The sequence below is a fragment of the Lampris incognitus genome, chromosome 19, assembly GCF_029633865.1.
Source record: "Lampris incognitus isolate fLamInc1 chromosome 19, fLamInc1.hap2, whole genome shotgun sequence".
Taxonomy (NCBI): domain Eukaryota; kingdom Metazoa; phylum Chordata; class Actinopteri; order Lampriformes; family Lampridae; genus Lampris; species Lampris incognitus.
In genome coordinates this window covers 40,244,600-40,265,446 of record NC_079229.1, presented here as the reverse complement: position 1 = coordinate 40,265,446, position 20,847 = coordinate 40,244,600, and the positions used below count along the sequence as shown (strand labels likewise).

General features: G+C 41.9%; 4 non-coding genes and 2 pseudogenes across 4 annotated transcripts; all 6 read right to left on the bottom strand.

Moving 5' to 3' along the window:
- Positions 1–2,391: 2,391 nt before the first annotated feature.
- Positions 2,392–2,603, bottom strand: LOC130130206 (small nucleolar RNA U3). Its single transcript, XR_008812124.1, has one exon. It is a non-coding gene; the product is annotated as a small nucleolar RNA U3 (small nucleolar RNA).
- Positions 2,604–4,771: 2,168 nt separating this feature from the next.
- LOC130130241 (small nucleolar RNA U3) lies at positions 4,772–4,897 on the bottom strand (annotated as a pseudogene).
- An 895-nt stretch (positions 4,898–5,792) lies between these two features.
- On the bottom strand, positions 5,793–6,008 carry LOC130130212 (small nucleolar RNA U3). Its single transcript, XR_008812129.1, has one exon. It is a non-coding gene; the product is annotated as a small nucleolar RNA U3 (small nucleolar RNA).
- Positions 6,009–8,537: 2,529 nt separating this feature from the next.
- On the bottom strand, positions 8,538–8,709 carry LOC130130227 (small nucleolar RNA U3; annotated as a pseudogene).
- A 1,023-nt stretch (positions 8,710–9,732) lies between these two features.
- LOC130130201 (small nucleolar RNA U3) lies at positions 9,733–9,954 on the bottom strand. The gene has a single exon (XR_008812119.1). It is a non-coding gene; the product is annotated as a small nucleolar RNA U3 (small nucleolar RNA).
- Positions 9,955–12,832: 2,878 nt separating this feature from the next.
- On the bottom strand, positions 12,833–13,041 carry LOC130130210 (small nucleolar RNA U3). Its single transcript, XR_008812127.1, has one exon. It is a non-coding gene; the product is annotated as a small nucleolar RNA U3 (small nucleolar RNA).
- Positions 13,042–20,847: the final 7,806 nt, after the last annotated feature.

Below are 20,847 nucleotides of genomic sequence, written 5' to 3'. Positions count from 1 at the left end.
TAGTAGCCAAGCTAACTACGGCAACATCATTCCTGATAGAAAGTACCAAGCTTGTTGGAGTAAAAGTTTTGGATAATATTAATGGACGGCTCTTTCTAAATGTTTCATTTATAGTAAGGATTTTATCTGTTCAGACGGACAATCCCGCAGAAATACAACAGCAACAGAGACTAACTCTTTGTGGTAGCCAAGCAAACCAGGGCAATGGCATTACTGAAGTACCAAGATTCTCGGAGTGAAAGTTATAGATAAAATTACTGGACAGCTCTTTCTACATGTTTCGCTTAGGGTAAGGGTTTTATCAGCTCAGGCAGACAATCGCACAGAGAATACCACAGCAACAGAGACTAACTCTTCGTAGTAGCCAAGCCAACTACGGCAACAGCATTCCTGATGGAAAGTACCAAGCTTGTTGGAGTGAAAGTTTTGGATAATATTAATGGACGGCTCTTTCTAAATGTTTCATTTATAGTAAGGGTTTTATCTGTTCAGACGGACAATCCCGCAGAAATACAATAGCAACAGAGACCAACTCTTCGTAGTAGCCAAGCTAACTACGGCAATGGCAGTACTGATGGAAAGTACCAAGCTTCTCGGAGTGAAAGTCTTGGATAAATTTAATGGACGGCTCTATGTTTCGCTTAGTGTAAGGGTTTTATCAGCTCAGGCAGACAATCGCACAGACAATACCACAGCAACAGAGACTAACTCCTCACAGTAGCCAGGTTAACCACAGCAATGGCATTCCTGATGGAAAGTACCAAGCTTCTCGGTGTGAAAGTTTTGGATAACATTAATGGACGCCTCTTTCTAAATGTTTCACTTAGGGTAAGGGTTTTATCTGTTCAGTGGGACAATCGCGCAGAAATACAACAGAGACCAACTCTTTGTGCTAGCCAAGCAAACCAGGGCAATGGCATTACTTAAGAAAAGTACCAATATTCTCGGAGTGAAAGTTTTGGATAAAATTACTGAACAGCTCTTTCTACATCTTTCGCTTAGTGTAAGGGTTTTATCTGTTCAGTCGGACAATCGCACAGAAATACAACAGCAACAGAGAGTAACTCTTTGTGGTAGCCAAGCAAACCAGGGCAATGGCATTACTGAAGAAAAGTACCAATATTCTCAGAGTGAAAGTTTTGGATAAAATTACTAGACAGCTCTTTCTACATGTTTCGCTTAGTATAAGGGTTTTATCAGCTCAGGCAGACAATCGCACAAAAAATATCACAGCAACAGAGACTAACTCTTCGTAGTAGCCAAGCTAACTACGGCAATGGCATTCCTGATGTAAAGTACCAAGCTTCTCGGAGTGAAAGTCTTGGATAAATTTAATGGACGGCTCTATGTTTCGCTTAGTGTAAGGGTTTTATCAGCTCAGGCAGACAATCGCACAGACAATACCACAGCAACAGAGACTAACTCCTCACAGTAGCCAGGTTAACCACAGCAATGGCATTCCTGATGGAAAGTACCAAGCTTCTCGGTGTGAAAGTTTTGGATAACATTAATGGACGCCTCTTTCCAAATGTTTCACTTATGGTAAGGGTTTTATCTGTTCAGGCAGACAATCCCGCAGAAATACAACAGCAATAGAGACTGTCTGCCTAAGCAGATAAAACCCTTATACTAAACCTATCCCAACCCTTACAAAAAGAGCCAGCCGCTAATTATATCTGAACCAATAGCTCCGAAACACTCAGTATATTCCACCAGAAATACCATTGCCGTGGTTAGCTTGGCTCCTGCTAAGAATTAATCCCACAAATAATACCATAGCAACAGAGACTGTCTTGGAGGTTGCCAAGCCAACAATAGCATTTCTGATGGAAAGTACAGAGCTTCTCGGTATGCAAGATTTGGATAAAACTAACAGACGGCTCTTTCAACACGTTTGGGTTTGTATTAGGGTAAAGGCTTTATCTGCTCAGGCAGCAAATCCCACAAAAACCCCACAGCAACAGAGACCAACTCTTCGCGGTAGCCAAGCTAACCACGGCAACAGCATTTCAGATTGAAAATACTAGGTTAACTTTATGGTTATGGCTGAATGCCAGAGCCAACACATGTCAACTGAGCACCTCTGCCAATGCCCAAGTGCTGGATTAGAAATACACCCAGGATTAGGGATATGGATAGCGTTTGATTGGTTAAGTCTAGGGGCAATTTGGGTGTTTATTCATTACAACTGATCTCCCATTGTCTTATATCTTGATTACTTTATCCCGTTTTAAACTTGAAAAGTTGTTGGTGGGGTTTGAAACAATACAAGTGTTTTTGTTTGTTTTTTTTAATTGAACTTTTCTGCAATTGCAATTTAATGTTTTAAGAGTTAAGACTAAGGTTTAGGTTTAGATCAAATTGATGATTTTGTGCACTTTTTTCCTTTTTACCATTCAGAACATGCCCCTTCTCTTGATGCTCCCATGAAAGGAACATTGAACATCATCTAAAGCACAGAGCTTGTGACTAAACCACGTCCCTGTACCTGCTTAGCGCTCAGGAAGAAGCACCCCAGCTCATCATCGTGGGTGGCGGGACTCACTTTAGAAAAACATTTCTCACGATAAAGCTGAAGAACTTATCCCCGAAAGTAGGATTAGGTTTGGCCAAACGTAACGGATGTCTCTATATCTTTGGGTTAGGGTTTCATCTGCTCTAGCACACAATCCTACAGAGAATACCACAGGAAGACCCCAACTCGTCGCAGTAGCCAAGCTAACCACAGCAATGGCATTTCTGATGGAAAGTACTGAGCTTTTCAGAGTAAAAGATTTGTATAAAATGAACGAAGAGAGCTTTCTACATGTTTCACTTGAGATAAGGTTTGGGTTAGGGCTTATCTGCTCAGTCAGACAATCCCACAAAAAAAAAAAAATACAACAGAGAATAACTCTTAGCAGTAGCCAAGCTATCCATGACAAAGTCATTTCTGATGGAAATACTGAGATTTTCCAACTGAAAGGTTTGGAGAAAATTAACAGATTGCTCTTTCTACATCTTTCGTTTAGGGATGAGTTAGGCTAAGAGTATTGTCTGCTCAGGCAAACAATACAACAGACAATACCACATCAACAGCGACTACCTCTTCGCAGTAGCATTTCTGAACATGGAGTGATAGTTTCAGATAAAATTAACGGATTACTCTTTCTAGATGTTTCGGTCGGGATAGGGGTTCACCTGCTAAGGCAGAAAATCTTAGAGAATACCACTGCAACAGAGAATAACTTCGATAGACAAGCTAACCACGGTAATGGTATTTCTGATGGAATGTACCGAGTGCTCGGAATAAAATCTTTGGTGAAAATTAATGGACGGCTCCTTCTACATGTTTCGCTGAGGGCAAGTGTTTTCTCAGCTCAGGTAGACAATTAAACAGAGAATACCACAGCAACAGAGTCTAACTCTTCATAGTAGCCAAACTAACCACAGCAAAGTCATTTCTGATGTAAAGTACCGAGCTTCTCGGAGTGATAGTTCCGGATGAAATTAACAGATGACTCTTTCTACATGTTTCACTTAAGAGAACGGGTTTTATCTGCTCAGCCGGATAATCCCATAGAAATACCACAGTACCAGACAGTGTTGGTGGTAGCCAAGCCAACCACGGCAATGGCATTTATGATGGAGCGCAGCGAGCTTGTTGCAGCGACAGTTTTGGGTAAAATAAATGGATGGTTCTTTCTACATGTTTCGGTTGGGTTAGGGTAAGTGTTTTACCTGCTCAGGCAGACAATCCCACAGCGACAGAGACTACCACTTCGCGGTAGCCAAGCTAAACACAGAAATGACAATTTTGAAATAAAGTACCGACTTTCTCGTAGTCAATTTTGGATCAAATTAACTGATGACTTTCTTCATGTTTTGGTTGAGGTAGGGTTTGGGATTGGGTAAGGGTTTTATCTACTCAGGCAAACAATCTCACAGCAACAGAGACTAAATCTTCACAGTAGCCAAACTAACCACAGCAACGGCATTTCTGATGGAAAGTACCAAGCTTCTCGGAGTGAAAGTCTTGGATAAAATTAATGGAAGGCTCTTTCTACATGTTTCACTTATGTTAAGAGTTTTATCAGCTCAGGCAGACAATCGCACAGAGAATAGCACACCAATAGAGACCAACTCGTCGCAGTAGCCAAGCTAACCATGCCAATTGCATTCCTGAAGGAAAGAACCAAGCTTCTCGTAGTAAAAGTTTTGGATAAAAACCAACGGATGGTCCTTGCTACATGTTTCGGTTGACGTAGTGTTTGAGTTTAGTGTCAAGTTTTTCTGCTCAGACGGACAGTGCCCAAGCGCTGGCTTAGCGATACCCCAATATGAGAGTTATGGAGAGATTGATGGGTTCAATTTGGATGTTTTTTGTTCTTTACAACTGATCTGCGACTGTCCTGTATTTTGATTAGTTTATCCCGTGTTAAACTTGAAAAATTGCTGGTGAAGTTTGGAGCATTATGATTTTTTTTTTAAATTGAAGTTCTCTGCTATGGCAGTTTGTTTTTAAAGTTATGTTTCAATAAAATTGATAGATTTCTCCATTTTACCAATCAGAGGATGCATCTTGCCTCAAATGCACACAGGTTGAGATTATCCACCGTTTATCCGGTTTTAAACTTGAAAAGTTATTGGTGGGGTTTGGAGCATTAGAAGTGATTTTTTTTTTAAATTGAAGTTCACCGCTATTGCAGTTTTTAGGGTTAGGTTTAAAATAAAAGTAATTGATGGCTTTCTCAATTTTTTTCTTTTACCGTTCAGAGCTTGTAATCAAATCACTTCTCTGTACCTGCTTCATGCTCAGGAAGAAGCACCGCAGCTCATCATCGTGGGTGGCGGACTCACACTTAGAAACATTTTTCAAGCCAAGAACGACAGAATTGACCGCTGAAAGTGTAGTCTTCTGAATCTTTTGGTTAGGATTAGGTTTGCATAATTTGATGGAAATGGCATTTCTGATGGAAAGTACCGAGCTTCTCGAAATAAAAGTTTTGGATAAAATTAATGGCCGTCTCTTTCTACATCTTTTGGCCAGGGTTGGCGTAGGGTTACAGTGAGGGTTTTTCCTACTAAAAAGTACTTCCACAGAGAATACCACAGCAACAGACACTGTCTGCCTGAGCAGATAATGGTTAGCCATGGTTAGCTTGACTTCTGCCAAGAATTAATCCCACAAAGAATACCATAGCAACAGAGACTGTCTTGGCGGTTGCCAAGCTAACCATTGCAATGGCATTTCTGATGGAAAGTACAGAGCTTCGGATAAAAATCAACATAAGGCTCTTTCAACACGTAAGGGTAGGGTTTGTGTTAAAGGTTGTACCTGCTCAGGCAGAAAATCCCACAGCAACAGAGATTAACTCTTCATGTTAGCCACGCCAACCATGACAATGACATTTTTGATGTAAAATACTAGGCTTCTCCGAGTGAAAGGTAACGGTTAGAGAATTGATGCCAGAGCCAACATATGTCAACCAGGCGCCTCAACAATGCCCAAATACTGGCTTACAGATAACCCCAGGTTTAGGGTTACGAATTTGGAGAGACTTTGATCGATTGACTATAGGATCTATTTGGAGGTCGTTTATTTTTTACACTTTATCCCCATTGTCTTCCCTCTTGATTAGTTTATCCCGTTTTAAACTTGAAAAGTTGTTGGTGGGGTTTGCAGCAATACAAGTGGGTTTCTTTTATTGAATTGCACTTCTACAATTGTCATGTTTTTAGGGTTAGGACTAAGTTTTAGGGGTAGGTTTAGATAAAGTTGATGAATTTCTACATTTTTGCCCCTCCTTTTTACCACACCGAACATGCTCCTTCCTCTTGATAACTCCATAAAAGCAACACTGATCGGTCACCAAAAGCACAGAGTGAGTGATTAAACCACTTCTCTGTACCTGCTTCGCAGTCAGGGAGAAGCACCCCAGGCTCTTCATGGTGAGTGGCAGGACTCCCACTTTAGAAAAACATTTCTCAAGATAAAAACTAAAGAAATTATTCCCGAAATTACTGTTGGGTTTTGATAAACTCTATGCATGGCTCTATCTTTCGGTTACGGTAAGAGTTTTATCTGCTCTGGCAGACAATCCTACAGACAATACCACAGCAATAGAGACCAACTCGTCGCAGTAGCCAAGCTAACCACGGCAAGGGTATTTCTGATGGAAAGTAGAGAGCTTCTCAGAGTAAAAGCTTTGCATAAAATTAACGGACAGCGCTTTCTACATGTTTCGCTTGAGGTAGGATTTGGGTTAGGTTAAGGGTTTTATCTGCTCAGCCACACAATCCCAAAGAAAATACCACAGCAACAGAGACTAACTCTTCATAGTAGCCAAACTAACCACAGCAAAGTCATTTCTGATGGAAAGTACCGAGCTTCTCGGGGTGATAGTTCCGGATGAAATTAACAGATGAATCTTTCTACACGTTTCACGTAAGAGTAAGGGTTTTATCTGCTCAGCCAGATAATCCCAAAGAAATACCACAGCAACAGACAGTCTTGGTGGTAGCCAAGCCAACCATGGCAATGGCATTTCTGATGGAGAGTAGCAAGCTTCTCGAAGCGATAGTTTTGGGTAAAGTAAACGGATGGCTCTTTCAACATGTTTCGGTTGGTTTAGGATAAGTGTTTTACCTGCTCAGGCAGACAATCCCACACAGAATAACAAAGCAACAGAGACTAACACTTCACGGTAGCCAAGCTAAACACAGCAATGAAAATTCTGAAATAAAGTACCGACTTTCTCGTACTCAAAATTTTGGATCAAACTAACTGACTTTCTTCATGTTTTGGTTGAGGTAGGGTTTGGGATTGGTTAAGGGTTTTATGTGCTCAGGCAAACAATCTCACAGCAACAGAGACTAACCCTTCGCAGTAGCAAAGCTCACCATGGCAATGGCATTTCGGATGGAAAGTACCCAGCTTCTCGGAGTGACAGTTTTGGATCTTATTGACGTATGCTCTTGCTACAATGTTCTGATTAGGTTAGCGCAAGTGTTTTACCTACTCAGACAGACAATCCCACAGCAACAGAGACTAACTTCGTCGTAGCCAAGCTAACCACAGCAATGGCACTGCTCTTTTCAAGTACCGGGTTTGAGTGACAGCTTCGGAAAAAAAATTTCATGGAGGCTGTTTCTACATGTTTCACTTAGGGTAAGGGTTTTATCAGCTCAGGCAGAGAATCGCACAGAGAATACCACAGCAACAGAGACTAACTCTTCGTAGTACCCAAGCTAACTACGGCAACCCTGATGGAAAGTACCAAGCTTCTTGGAGTGAAAGTTTTGGATAATATTAATGGACGGCTCTTTCTAAATGTTTCATTTATAGTAAGGGTTTTATCTGTTCAGACGGACAATCCCGCAGAAATACAACAACAAGAGAGACTAACTCTTTGTGGTAGCCAAGCAAACCAGGGCAATGGGATTACTGAAGTACCAAGATTCTCGGAGTGAAAGTTTTGGATAAAATTACTGGACAGCTCTTTATACATGTTTCGCGTAGTGTAAGGGTTTTATCAGCTCAGGCAGACAATCACCCAGAGAACACCACAGCAACAGAGTAACTCTTCGTAGTAGCCAAGCCAACTACGGCAATGGCAGTACTGATGGAAAGTACCAAGCTTCTCGGAGTGAAAATTTTGGGTAAAATTAATGGACGGCTCTTTCTACATGTTTCGCCTAGCGTTTTATCAGCTCAGGCAGTCAATCGCACAGAGAACACCACAGCAACAGAGACCAACTCTTCATAGTAGCCAAGCTAACTACAGCAATGGCATTTCTGATGGAAAGTACCAAGCTTCTTAGAGTGAAAGTCTTGGATAAAATGGGCGGCTCTATGTTTCGCTTAGTGTAAGGGTTTTATCAGCTCAGACAGACAATCGCACAGAGAATACCACAGCAATAGAGACTAACTCCTCACAGTAGCCAAGCCAACCACGCCAATTGCATTCCTTTAGTAAAGAACCAAGCTTCTCGTAGTAAAAGTTGTGGATAAAATCAATAGATGGTCCTTGCTACATGTTTCGGTTGACGTAGTGTTTGAGTTTAGGGTCAAGTTTTTCTGCTCAGGCGGACAGTGCCCAACCGCTGGCTTCGCGATACCCCAATATGAGAGTTATGGGGAGATTGATGGGTTCAATTTGGATGTTTTTTGTTCTTTACAACTGATCTGCCACTGTCCTGTATTTTGATTAGTTTATCCCGTGTTAAACTTGAAAAATTGCTGGTGAGGTTTGGAGCATTATAAATGATTTTTTTTAAAATTGAAGTTCTTAGCTATGGCAGTTTGTTTTTAGAGTTATGTTTCAATAAAATTGATAGATTTCTCCATTTTACCAATCAGAGGATGCATCTTGCCTCAAAAGCACACAGCTTGATATTATCCACCGTTTATCCTGTTTTAAACTTGAAAAGTTGTTGGTGGGGTTTGGAGCATTATAAATGATTTTTTTTAATTGAAGTCCACTGCTATTGCAGTTTGTTTTTAGGGTTAGGTTTAAAATAAAAGTAATTGATGGCTTTCTCAATTTTTTTCTTTTACCACTCAGAGCACACTCTGCCTCAAAAGCACAGAGCTTGTAATCAAATCACTTCGCTGTACCTGCTTCATGCTCAGGAAGAAGCACCGCAGCTCATCATCATGGGTGGCGGACTCACTTAAACATTTTTCAAGCTAAGAACGACAGAAATGACCGCTGAAAATGTAGTCTTCTGAATCTTTTGGTTAGGATTAGGTTTGCATAATTTGATGGAAATGGCATTTCTGATGGAAAGTACCGAGCTCCTCGAAATAAAAGTTTTGGATAAAATTAATGGATGTCTTTTTCTACATCTTTTGGCCAGGGTTGGCGTAGGGTTACAGTGAGGGTTTTTCCTACTCAAAAGTACTTCCACAGAGAATACCACAGCAACAGACACTGTCTGCCTGAGCAGATAAAACTCTTACACTAAACCTATCCCAACCCTTACAGAAAGATGTAGAATGAGCCATCCGTTAATTATATCCAAACCTTAAGCTCCGTGACAGTATTTTCCGTCAAATACCATTGCCGTGGTTAGCTTGACTTCTGCCAAGAATTAATCCCACAAAGAATACCATAGCAACAGAGACTGTCTTGGCGGTTGCCAAGCTAACCATTGCAATGGCATTTCTGATGGAAAGTACAGAGCTTCTCGGTGTGAAAGGTTTGGATAAAAATCAACATACGGCTCTTTCAACACGCAAGGGTAGGGTTTGTGTTAAGGTAAAGGTTTTACCTGCTCAGGCAGAAAATCCCACAGCAACAGAGATTAACTCTTCATGTTAGCCACGCCAACCATGGCAATGGCATTTTTGATGGGAAATACTAGGCTTCTCTGAGTGAAAGGTAAGGGTTAGAGAATTGAATGCCAGAGCCAACATATGTCAACCAGGCGCCTCAACAATGCCCAAATACTGGCTTACAGATAACCCCAGGTTTAGGGTTACGAATTTGGAGAGAGTTTGATGGATTGGGTATAGGATCTATTTGGAGGTCGTTTATTCTTTACACTTGATCCCCCATTGTCTTCCCTCTTGATTAGTTTATCCCGTTTTAAACTTGAAAAGTTGTTGGTGGGGTTTGCAGCAATACAAGTGGGTTTCTTTTATTGAATTGCACTTCCACAACTGTCATGTTTTTGGGATTAGGACTAAGTTTTAGGGGTAGGTTTAGATAAAATTGATGAATTTCTACATTTTTGCCCCTCTTTTTTACCACACCAAACATGCTCCTTCCTCTTGATAACTCCATAAAAAGCAACACTGAACGGTCACCAAAAGCACATAGCGAGTGATTAAACCACTTCTCTGTATCTGCTTCGCGGTCAGGGAGAAGCACCCCAGGCTCATCATGGTGGGTGGCGGGACTCGCACTTTAGAAAAACATTTCTCAAGATAAAAACTAAAGAAATTATCCCCGAAATTAGTATTAGGTTTTGATAAACTCAATGGATGGCTCTATATCTTTCGGTTACGGTTGGGGTAAGAGTTTTATCTGCTCTGGCAGACAATCCTACAGACAATACCACAGCAATAGAGACCAACTCATCGCGGTAGCCAAGCCAACCACGGCAATGGTATTTCTGATGGAAAGTAGAGAGCTTATCAGAGTAAAAGCTTCGCATAAAATTAACAGACAGCGCTTTCTACATGTTTCGCTTGAGGTAGGATTTGAGTTAAGGTAAGGGTTTTATCTGCTCAGCCACACAATCGCAAAGAAAATACCACAGCAACAGAGACTAACTCTTCATAGTGGCCAAACTAACCACCACAAAGTCATTTCTGATGTTAAGTACCGAGCTTCTCGGAGTGATAGTTCCGGATGAAATTAACAGACGACTCTTTCTACATGTTTCACGTAAGAGTAAGGGTTTTATCTGCTCAGCCAGATAATCCCACAGAAATACCGCAGCAACAGACAGTCTTGGTGGTAGCCAAGCCAACCATGGCAATGGCATTTCTGATGGAGAATAGCAAGCTTCTCGCAGCGATAGTTTTGGGTAAAATAAACGGATGGCTCTTTCTACATGTTTCGGTTGGTTTAGGGTAAGTGTTTTACCTGCTCAGGCAGACAATCCCACACAGAATAGCAAAGCAACAGAGACTAACACTTCACGGTAGCCAAGCTAAACACAGCAATGAAAATTCTGAAATAAAGTACCGACTTTCTCGTACTCAAAATTTTGGATCAAACTAACCGACCTTCTTCATGTTTTGGTTGAGGTAGGATTTGGTTAAGGGTTTTATGTGCCCAGGCAAACAATCTCACAGCAACTGAGACTAACCCTTTGCAGTAGCAAAGCTCACAACGGCAATGGCATTTCTGATGGAAAGTACCCAGCTTCTCGGAGTGACAGTTTTGGATCTTATTGACGTATGCTCTTGCTACAATGTTCCGATTAGGTTAGCGCAAGTGTTTTACCTGCTCAGACAGACAATCCCAGAGCTACAGAGACTAACTTCGTCGTAGCCAAGCTAACCACAGCAATGGCACTGCTCTTTTCAAGTACCGGGTTTGAGTGACAGCTTCGGAAAAAAAATTTCACGGAGGCTGTTTCTACATGTTTCACTTAGTGTAAGGGTTTTATCAGCTCAGGCAGACAGTCACACAGAGAACACCACAACAACAGAGTAACTCTTTGTGGTAGCCAAGCAAACCAGGGCAATGGCATTACTGAAGGAAAGTACCAAGCTTCTCGGAGTGAAAGTTTTGCATAAAATTACTGGACAGCTCTTTCTACATGTTTCGCTTAGTGTAAGGGTTTTATCAGCTCAGGCAGACAGTCACACAGAGAACACCACAACAACAGAGTCTAACTCTTCGTAGTAGCCAAACTAACTACTTAAATGGCAGTACTGATGGAAAGTACCAAGCTTCTCGGAGTGAAAATTTTGGGTAAAATTAATGGACGCCTCTTTCTAAATGTTTCATTTATGGTAAGGGTTTTATCTGTTCAGTCGGACAATCCCGCAGAAATACAATAGCAACAGAGACTAACTCTTCGTGGTAGCAAAGCTAACTACGGCAATGGCATTCCTGATGAAAAGTATCAAGTTTCTTGCAGTGAAACTTGTGGATAAAGTTAATGAACGGCTATTCTACATATTTCACTTATAGTAAGGGTTTTATCTGTTCAGTCGGAAAATCCCGCAGAAACACAATAGCAACAGAGACTGTCTGCCTAAGCAGATAAAACCCTTATGCTAAACCTATCCCAACCCTTACAAAAAGATGTAGAAAGAGCCAGCCGCTAATTATATCTGAACCAAAAGCTCCGAAACACCAGATATACCATTGCCGTGGTTAGCTTGGCTCCTGCTAAGAATTAATCCCACAAATAATACCATAGCAACAGACACTGTCTTGGAGATTGCCAAGCTAACAATAACATTTCTGATGGAAAGTACAGAGCTTCTCGGTATGCAAGATTTGGATAAAACTAACAGACGGCTCTTTCAACACGTTTGGGTTGGGGTTTGTATTAGGGTAAAGGTTTTATCTGCTCAGGCAGCAAATCCAACAGAAAACCCCACATTAACAGAGACCAACTCTTCTCGGTAGCCAAGCTAACCACGGCAACAGCATTTCTGATGGAAAGTACCAAGCTTCTCGGAGTGAAAGTCTTGGATAAAATTAATGGACGGCCCTTTCTATACGTTTCGCTTAGTGTAAGAGTTTTATCAGATCAGGCAAACAATCGCACAGAGAATACCACAGCAACAGAGACTAACTCTTCGCAGTAGCCAAGCTAACCACGGCAATGGCATTTCTGATGGAAAGTACCAAGTTTCTCAGAGTGAAAGTCTTGGATAAAATTAATGGACGGCTCTTTCTATAAGTTTCGCTTAGTGTAAGGGTTTTATCAGCTCAGGCAGACAATCGCACAGAGAATACCACAGCAACAGAGACCAACTCTTCACAGTAGCCAAGCTAACCACGGCAAGGGCATTTCAGATTGAAAATACTAGGTTAATTTTATGGTTAGGGTTGAATGCCAGAGCCAACACATGTCAACTGAGCACCTCCGCCAATGCCCAAGTGCTGGATTTGAAATACCCCAAGGATTAGGGTTAGGGATAGAGTTTGATTGGTTAAGTCTAGGGGCAATTTGGGTGTTTAGTCGTTACAACTGATCTCCCATTGTCTTATATCTTGATTACTTTGTCCCGTTTTAAACTTGAAAAGTGTTGGTGGGGTTTGAAACAAGTGTTTTTTGTTTGTTTTTTGAAATTGAACTTTTCTGCAATTGCAATTTAATGTTTTAAGAGTTAAGGTTTAGGTTTAGATCAAATTGATGAATTTCTGCACTTTTTACCACTCAGAACATGCCCCTTCTCTTGATGCTCCCATGAAAGAAACATTGAACATCATCTAAAGCACAGAGCTTGTGATTAAACCACTTCTCTGTACCCGCTTAGTGCTCAGGAAGCAGCACCCCAGCTCATCGTCGTGGGTGGCGGGACTCACTTTAGAAAAACATTTCTCACGATAAAACTAAACTTAACCCCCAAAGTAGGATTAGGTTTGGCTAAACGTAACGGATGACTATGTTTTTCCAATTAGGGTTGGGCCAAGGTTTCCTCTGCTCTGGCACACAATACTACAGAGAATACCACAGCAAGACACCAACTCGTCGCAGTAGCCAAGCTAACCACGGCAATGGTATTTCTGATGGAAAGTACTGAGCTTTTCAGAGTAAAAGATTTGCATAAAATGAACAAAGAGAGCTTTCTACATGTTTCACTTGAGATAAGGTTTGGGCTTATCTGCTCAGTCAGACAATCCCACAAAAAAAAAATACAACAGACAATAACTCTTAGCAGTAGCCAAGCTATCCATGACAAAATCACTTCTGATGGAAAATACTGAGCTTTTCCAACTGAAAGGTTTGGATAAAATTAACAGATTGCTCTTTCTATATCTTTTGTTTAGGGATGAGTTAGGCTAAGAGTTTTGTCTGCTCAGGCAAACAATACAACAGACAATACCACATCAACTACCTCTTCGCAGTAGCATTTCTGAACATGGAGTGATAGTTTCAGATAAAATTAACGGATTGCTCTGTCTAGATGTTTCGGTTGGGATAGGGTTTTAGCTGCTAAGGCAGAAAATCTTAGAGAATACCAATGCAACAGAGAATAATTTCGATAGACAAGCTAACCACAGTAATGGCATGTACCGAGCTGCTCGGAATAAAATCTTTGGATAAAATCAAGGGTTGGGTCGTTCCACATCTTTTGGTTAGAGTAGAGTTACGGTTATGGTTTTATCTGCTCAGGCAGACAATCCCACAGAAAATACCACGGCAACAGAGACTAACTCTTCATAGTAGCCAAACTAACCACAGCAAAGTCATTTCTGATGGAAAGTACCGAGCTTCTCGGAGTGATAGTTCCGGATGAAATTAACAGATGACTCTTTCTACATGTTTCACTTAAGAGTAAGGGTTTTATCTGCTCAGCCAGATAATCCCATAGAAATACCACAGCAATAGACAGTCTTGGCGGTAGCCAAGCCAACCATAGCAATGGCATTTCTGATGGACAGCAGCGAGCTTGTCGCAGCAATAGTTTTGGGCAAAATAAACGGATGATTCTTTCTACATGTTTCATTTGGGTTGGGGTAAGAGTTTTACCTGCTCAGGCGGACAATCCCTCAGCGACAGAGACTAACTCTTCATAGTAGCCAAACTAACCACAGCAAAGTCATTTCTGATGGAAAGTACCGAGCTTCTCGGAGTGATAGTTCCGGATGAAAGTAACAGATGACTCTTTCTACATGTTTCACTTAAGAGTAAGGGTTTTATCTGCTCAGCCAGATAATCCCATAGAAATACCACAGCAATAGACAGTCTTGGTGGTAGCCAAGCCAACCATGGCAATGGCATTTCTGATGGAGAATAGCAAGCTTCTCGCAGCGATAGTTTTGGGTAAAATAAACGGATGGCTCTTTCTACATGTTTCGGTTGGTTTAGGGTAAGTGTTTTACCTGCTCAGGCAGACAATCCCACACAGAATACCACAGAAACAGAGACGAACTCTTCGCAGTAGCCAAGCTAACCACGGCAATTTCGATGGAAAGTACCAAGCTTCTCGGAGTGAAAGTCTTGGATAAAATTAATGGACGGCTCTTTCTATATGTTTCGCTTAGTGTAAGGGTTTTATCAGCTCAGGCAGACAATCGCACAGCAACAGAGACTAACTCTTCGCAGTAGCCAAGCTAACCACGGCAATGGCATTTCTGATGGAAAGTAACAAGCTTCTCAGAGTGAAAGTCTTGGATAAAATTAAGGGACGGCCCTTTCTATGTTTCGCTTAGTGTAAGGGTTTTATCAGCTCAGGCAGACAATCGCACAGCAACAGAGACGAACTCTTCGCAGTACCCAAGCTAACCACGGCAATGGCATTTCTGATGGAAAGTACCAAGCTTCTCAGAGTGAAAGTCTAGAATAAAATTAAGGGACGGCCCTTTCTATGTTTCGCTTAGTGCAAGGGTTTTATCAGCTCAGGCAGACAATGGCACAGAGAATACCACAGCAACAGAAACTAACTCTTCGCAGTAGCCAAGCTAACCACAGCAATGGCATTTCTGATGGAAGGACCAAGCTTCTCGAAGCGAAAGTTTTAGATAAAATTACTGGACGGCTCTTTCTATGTTTCGCTTAGGGTAAGGGTTTTATCAGCTCAGGCAGACAATCACACAAAGAATATCACAGCAACAGAGACGAACTCTTCGCAGTAGCCAAGCTAACCACGGCAATAGTATTTCTGATGGAAAGTACCAAGCTTCTCGGAGTGAAAGTCTTGGATAAAATTAATGGACGTTTCTTTCTATACGTTTCGCTTAGTGTAAGGGTTTTATCAGCTCAGGCAGACAATCGCACCGAGAATACCACAGCAACAGAGACGAACTCTTCGCAGTAGCCAAGCTAACCACAGCAATGGCATTTCTGATGGAAGGACCAAGCTTCTCGAAGCGAAAGTTTTAGATAAAATTACTGGACGGCTCTTTCTATGTTTTGCTAAGGGTAAGGGTTTTATCAGCTGAGGCAGACAATCGCACAGAGAATACCACAGCAACAGAGACCAACTCTCTGCAGTAGCCAAGCTAACCACGCCAATAGTATTTCTGATGGAAAGTACCAAGCTTCTCGGAGTGAAAGTCTAGGATAGAATTAATGGACGGCTCTTTTTATATGTCTCGCTTAGTGTAAGGGTTTTATCAGCTCAGGCAGACAATCGCACAGAGAATACCACAGCAACAGAGACGAACTCTTCGCAGTAGCCAAGCTAACCACGGCAATTCTGATGGAAAGTACCAAGCTTCTCGGAGTGAAAGTCTTGGATAAAATTAATGGACGTTTCTTTCTATATGTTTCGCTTAGTGTAAGGGTTTTATCAGCTCAGGCAGACAATCGCACAGAGAATATCACAGCAACAGAGACGAACTCTTCGCAGTAGCCAAGCTAACCACAGCAATGGCATTTCTGATGGAAAGTACCAAGCTTCTCGGAGTGAAAGTCTTGGATAAAATTAATGGACGTTTCTTTCTATATGTTTCGCTTAGTGTAAGGGTTTTATCAGCTCAGGCAGACAATCGCACAGAGAATATCACAGCAATAGAGTCAAACTCTTCACAGCAGCCAAGCTAACCACGGCAATGGCATTTCTGATGGATAATATTGAGCTTCTCGGAGTGAAAGTTAAGGGTTGAATGCCCGGGTCCGCGCGTGTCACCAGAGTGCCTCCGCCAGTGCTGGCTTAGAGATATCCCCAGAATTAGGGTTATGGATGTGGATAGAGTTTGATGGATTAAGGATACGTTAAATTTGGATGTTTCTTCTTTACAATTCACCTCCCATCTTGATTAGTTTACCCTGCTTTAAGCTTGGAAAGTTATTGGTGGGGTTTAGAGTAATATAGGCTTCTCTTTTATTTTTGGAAGAAATCTGCTATTGCAATTTAATGTTTTTAGGGTAAGGACTAAGGTTTAGGTCTGGATAAAACGGGTGGATTTCTCAAATGTTCCCCCTTTTTAACCCCTCAGAATGCGCTCCTTCCTCGAAGCTCCCATAAAGGAGAAAAAAAAACAAAAAAACAATGTAGAATGAGCTATCCGTTAATTTTATCCAGTCCTTTCACACCGAGAAGCTCTGTACTTTCCATCAGAAACGCCACTGCAGTGGTTAGCTTGGCAACCGCCAAGACAGTCTCTGTTACTATGGTATTCTTTGTGGGATTAATTCTTAGCAGGAGTCAAGCTAACCACAGCAATGGCATTTCTGATGGGAAATACTGAGCGTCTTCGAGCTTTAGGTTTGTATACAATTAACAGATGGCTCTTTCTACATTTTAAAGGGTTGGGATAGATTTAGTATAAGGGTTTTATCTGCACAGGCAGACAGTCTCTGTTGCTGACCATGACCCTACACCAACCCTGACTGAAAAATATAGAACAAGATGGCTCTTTCTACATGTTTCGCTTAGGGTATGGGTTTTATCAGCTGAGGCAGACAATCGCACAGAGAATACCACAGCAAAGGAGACCAACTCTTCGCAGTAGCCAAGCTAACCACGGCAATGGCATTTCTGATGGAAAGTACCAAGCTTCTCAGAGTGAAAGTCTTGGATAGAATTAATGGACGGCTCTTTCTATATGTTTCGCTTAGTGTAAGGGTTTTATCAGCTCAGGCAGACAATCGCACAGAGAATACCACAGCAACAGAGACTAACTCTTCGCGGTAGCCAAGCTAACCACAGCAATGGCATTTCTGATGGAAGGACCAAGCTTCTCGAAGCGAAAATTTTAGATAAAATTACTGGACGGCCCTTTCTATGTTTCGCTTAGCATAAGGGTTTTATCAGCTGAGGCAGACAATCGCACAGAGAATACCACATCAACAGAGACTAACTCTCTGCAGTAGCCAAGCTAACCACGGCAATAGTATTTCTGATGGAAAGTACCAAGCTTCTCGGAGTGAAAGTCTTGGATAGAATTAATGGACGGCTCTTTTTATATGTTTCGCTTAGTGTAAGGGTTTTATCAGCTCAGGCAGACAATCGCACAGAGAATACCACAGAAACAGAGACGAACTCTTCGCAGTAGCCAAGCTAACCACGGCAATTCCGATGGAAAGTACCAAGCTTCTCGGAGTGAAAGTCTTGGATAAAATTAATGGACGGCTCTTTCTATATGTTTCGCTTAGTGTAAGGGTTTTATCAGCTCAGGCAGACAATCGCACAGCAACAGAGACTAACTCTTCGCAGTAGCCAAGCAAACCACGGCAATGGCATTTCTGATGGAAAGTAACAAGCTTCTCAGAGTGAAAGTCTTGGATAAAATTAAGGGACGGCCCTTTCTATGTTTCGCTTAGTGTAAGGGTTTTATCAGCTGAGGCAGACAATCGCACAGCAACAGAGACTAACTCTTCGCAGTAGCCAAGCTAACCACGGCAATGGCATTTCTGATGGAAAGTAACAAGCTTCTCGGAGTGAAAGTCTTGGATAAAATTAATGGAAGACTCTTTCTATATGTTTCGCTTAGTGTAAGGGTTTTATCAGCTCAGGCAGACAATCGCACAGAGAATACCACAGCAACAGAGACGAACTCTTCGCAGTAGCGAAGCTAACCACGGCAATTCTGATGGAAAGCACCAAGCTTCTTGGAGTGAAAGTCTTGGATAAAATTAATGGACGGCCCTTTCTATGTTTCGCTTAGCATAAGGGTTTTATCAGCTCAGGCAGACAATCGCACAGAGAATTCCACAGCAACAGAGACGAACTCTTCGCAGTAGCCAAGCTAACCACGGCAGTGGCATTTCTGATGGAAAGTTCCAAGCTTCTCAGAGTGAAAGTCTTGGATAAAATTAAGGGACGGCTTTCTATGTTTCACTTAGTGTAAGGGTTTTATCAGCTCAGGCAGACAATCGCACAGAGAATACCACAGCAACAGAGACTAACTCTCCGCAGTAGCCAAGCTAACCACGGCAATGGCATTTATGATGGAAAGTACCAAGCTTCTCGGAGTGAAAGTCTTGGATAGAATTAATGGACGGCTCTTTCTATATGTTTCGCTTAGTGTAAGGGTTTTATCAGCTTAGGCAGACAATCACACAGAATACCACAGCAACAAAGACGAACTCTTTGCAGTAGCCAAGCTAACCACGGCAATGGCAATTCTGATGGGAAGTACCAAGCTTATCGGAGTGAAAGTCTTGGATAAACTTAATGGACGGCTCTTTTTATATGTTTCGCTTAGTGTAAGGGTTTTATCAGTTCAGGCAGACAATCGCACAGCAACAGAGACTAACTCTTCGCAGTAGCCAAGCTAACCACGGCAATGGCATTTCTGATGGAAAGTACCACGCTTCTCAGAGTGAAAGTCTTGGATAAAATTAAGGGACGGCTCTTTCTATGTTTCGCTTAGTGTAAGGGTTTTATCAGCTCAGGCAGACAATCGCACAGAGAATAACTCTTTGCAGTAGCCAAGCTAACGACGGCAATGGCATTTCTGATGGAAAGTACCAAACTTCTCGGAGTGAAAGTCTTGGATAAAATTAATGGACGGCTCTTTCTATGTTTCGCTTAGTGTAAGGGTTTTATCAGCTCAGGCAGGCAATCGCACAGAGAATACCACAGCAACAGAGACTAACTCTTTGCAGTAGCCAAGCTCACCACGGCAATGGCATTTCTGATGGAAAGTACCAAGCTTCTCTGAGTGAAAGTCTTGGATAAAATTAATGGATGTTTCTTTCTATATGTTTCGCTTAGTGTAAGGGTTTTATCAGCTCAGGCAGACAATCGCACAGAGAATACCACAGCAACAGAGACTAAGTCTTCGCAGTAGCCAAGCTAACCACAGCAATGGCATTTCTGATGGAAGGACCAAGCTTCTCGAAGCGAAAGTTTTAGATAAAATTACTGGACGGCTCTTTATGTTTCGCTTAGTGTAAGGGTTTTATCAGCTCAGGCAGACAATCGCACAGAGAATACCACAGCAACAGAGACGAACTCTTTGCAGTAGCCAATCTAACCACAGCAATGGCATTTCTGATGGAAAGTACCAAGCTTCTCGGAGTGAAAGTCTTGGATAAAATTAAGGGACGGCCCTTTCTATGTTTCGCTTAGTGTAAGGGTTTTATCAGCTCAGGCAGACAATCGCACAGAGAATACCACAGCAACAGAGACGAACTCTTCGCAGTAGCCAAGTTAACCACGGCAATGGCATTTCTGATGGAAAGTACCAAGGTTCTCGGAGTGAAAGTCTTGGATAAAATTAATGGACGGCTCTTTCCATGTTTCGCTTAGTGTAAGGGTTTTATCAGCTCAGGCAGACAATCGCACAGAGAATACCACAGCAACAGAGACGAACTCTTCGCAGTAGCCAAGCTAACCACAGCAATGGCATTTCTGATGGATAATATTGAGCTTCTCGGAGTGAAGGTTGAATGCCCGGGCCAGCGCGTCTCACCAGAATGCCTCCGCCAGTGCTGGTTTAGAGATATCCCCAGAATTAGGGATGTGGATAGAGTTTGATGGATTAAGGATGTTTCTTCTTTACAATTCACCTCCCATCTTGATTAGTTTACCCTGCTTTAAGCTTGAAAAGTTATTGGTGGGGTTTAGAGTAATAAGCTTCTTCTCTTTTTTTTGAAGTAGTCTGCTATTGCAATTTAATGTTTTTAGGGTAAGGGTTAGGACTAAGGTTTAGGTCTGGTTAAAACTGGTGGATTTCTGAATGTCCCCCTTTTTAACCTCTCAGAATGCGCTCCTTCCTCGAAGCTCCCATAAAGGATAAAAAAAAAAAAACAACAACAAATCTAGAATGAGCTATCTGTTAATTTTATCTAAACCTTTCACACCGAGAAGCTCTGTACTTTCCATCAGAAACGCCACTACAGTGGTTAGCTTGGCAACCGCCAAGACAGTCTCTGTTACTATCGTATTCTTTGTGGGATTAATTCTTAGCAGGAGTCAAGCTAACCACGGCAATGGCATTTCTGATGGGAAATCCTGAGTGTCTTGGAGCTTTAGGTTTGTATACAATTAACAGATGGCTCTTTCTACATTTTAAAGGGTTGGGATAGGTTTAGTATAAGGGTTTTATCTGCACAAGCAAACAGTCTCTGTTGCTGACCAATAACCCTACACAAACCCTGACTGAAAAATGTAGAACAAGATGGCTCTTTCTACATGTTTCGCTTAAGGTATGGGTTTTATCAGCTCAGGCAGACAATCGGACAGAGAATACCAGAGCAACAGAGACTAACTCTTCGCAGTAGCCAAGCTAACAACGGCAATGGCATTTCTGATGGAAAGTACCAAGCTCC